Genomic DNA, 2,295 nt, shown 5'->3' with positions numbered 1-2,295 from the left:
AAAGAAAGAAAGAAAGAAAGAAAGAAAGAAAGAAAGAAAGAAAGAAAGGGAGGAAGAAAGGGAGGAAGAAAGGGAGGAAGGAAGGAAGAGAGAAAAGAAAGAAAGAGAAAAAAGAAAGGTATAACATAAATCCCTGAATGTCACCCTAATTTTCTGAAAATGCTGAGAATTCCCAATGCCTGTTGTTATACACATGTAACACACACTCAGATCACAGGAAAATTTGTAATAGTGAATTATAAGGAGATCTGAAATGCCAAAAATCAATGTTCTATTCACTTTGGAATGCATTAGGAGACATTATTTTGTGATCTTTTGTCACACAAAATCCTAACAGTTTCAGTACTTAGGTTAATATGGCATTGGAGATCAGGGAAAAAATGACAAGCACTAGAGAAAGGGAACAAGGGTGAATCTCAGAGGCAATTACAACAGGCAGTGAATAGAACAGGAGAAAAGATAGGGAAAAGGGAGAGAGAGGGAAAGGAGAAGGACAGCAAGAAGAAAGGGGAAGAAATGATAAAAACAAAAACAAAACAAAAGAAGATTGCTGAATTAAGAGTAATGCTGTAAGAAGTTCTGATAAACAAAAAATATAAAGGAGACATAGCAAGAGAGTATTCAGCAAGATTTCTCATTAAAGGGAAACAAGGAAACAGCAACAAAAAAAGACTCCCAAGACACTCTTCTAAGGGTTAACTAAGTAGCAACTAGGTGTTTCTACAAACAGAAGGTAAAAACATGAAATTTTAGTCAGAATTTTTGCATTTAATCTTGATCAACTGGACATGAAAGTACAAGTTTGAAGTAGGGGAGTGTACCAAATGACTAAATAAATTCAGAAGCAACTTGAGAAGAAACACAGGTAGTTCCTATAGATAACAAAGCAAAGAACTGATGAAGCATATGAGAAGAAAAATAGAAACAAACTGGGAAAAGAAGAAAAAATGGATATCCCTCAATTGCAGACATTTGTATTTTAGATAAAAAGAAATATAACAGATGCCAACATGGATCTCAATTATTCTAAACTGCAAAATTACTAAGGGACCAAAAATTCCCTAGGGCAAATTTGAAATACACCCCACAGGACCAATATTCCTTGGTGTCCCATGGTGATCAGGACTTGGAAATTCATTAAAATGTCTTCAATGTAAAATGGTTTTTTTAAATGGTTACTTTTGTTTTAATTAATATTTTGTTGTTTTCTTTTTATTTTCAATTTTTATTAGATATTTTCTTCATTTACATTTCAAATGCTATCCTGAAAGACCCCTATACCCTCCCCTCACCCTGCTCCTCTACACATCCACTCCTACTTTTTAGCCCTGACATTCTCCTGTACTGGAGCATATAACGTTTGTAAGACCAAGGGGCCTCTTTTCCCAGTGATGGCCAACTAGGCCATCTTCTGCTACATATGCAACTAGGGACACAAGCTCTGGGGAGTACTGTTTAGTTCATATTGTTGTTCCTCCTATAGGGTGACAGACCCCTTCAGCTCCTTGGGTACTTTCTCTAGCTCCTCCATTGGGGGCCCTGTGTTCCATCCAATAGATGACTGTGAGCATCCACTTCTGTATTTGCCAGGCACCAGTATAGCCTCACAAGAGACAGCTATATCAGGGTCTTTTCCACAAAATCTTGCTGGCCTATGCAATAGTGTCTTCTTTTGGTGGCTGATTATGGGATGAACCCCTGGTGTGGCAGTCTCTGGATGGTCCATTCTTTGATCTCAACTCCAAACTTTGTCTCTGTAACTCCTTCCATGGGTGTTTTGTTCCCAATTCTAAGAGGAGGCAAAGTGTCCACACTTCGGTCTTTGTTCTTCTTGAATTAATTTTATATCCAGCTACTGTACTGAAGCTGTTTATCAGGTTTAGGAGTTTTCTGGTGGAATTTTAGGGTTACCTATATATACTATCATATCATCTGCAAATAGNCATATTTGGACTTCTTCCTTTCCAATTTATACCCCCCCTTGATCTCCTTTTGTTGTCTAATTGCTCTGGCTAGGACTATAGTACTATATTGAATAGATAGGAAGAGAGTGGGCAGCTTTGTCTAGTCCCTGATAGTGTGATTGCTTTCCAGTCACTACAGATAGCCATTTGTCTATGTTGCCAGAGAGAATGGAAGAGACTTCTTCTATGGAGGGAGACTAGATGCTCTTGGACCTACCATTCAAGCTTTTTTGTTAAAGATAACGGGTGAGGTTCTCTATTTTGTTAATGCCTTTCAGCTAAAATTAGAACTTTTTTATTATTAGGTATTTATTTCATTTGCATTTCTAAT

The sequence above is a fragment of the Mus caroli genome, chromosome 9 (genome assembly GCF_900094665.2).
Source record: "Mus caroli chromosome 9, CAROLI_EIJ_v1.1, whole genome shotgun sequence".
Classification (NCBI taxonomy): Eukaryota; Metazoa; Chordata; class Mammalia; order Rodentia; family Muridae; genus Mus; species Mus caroli.
This window is presented reverse-complemented; position numbering follows the sequence as displayed.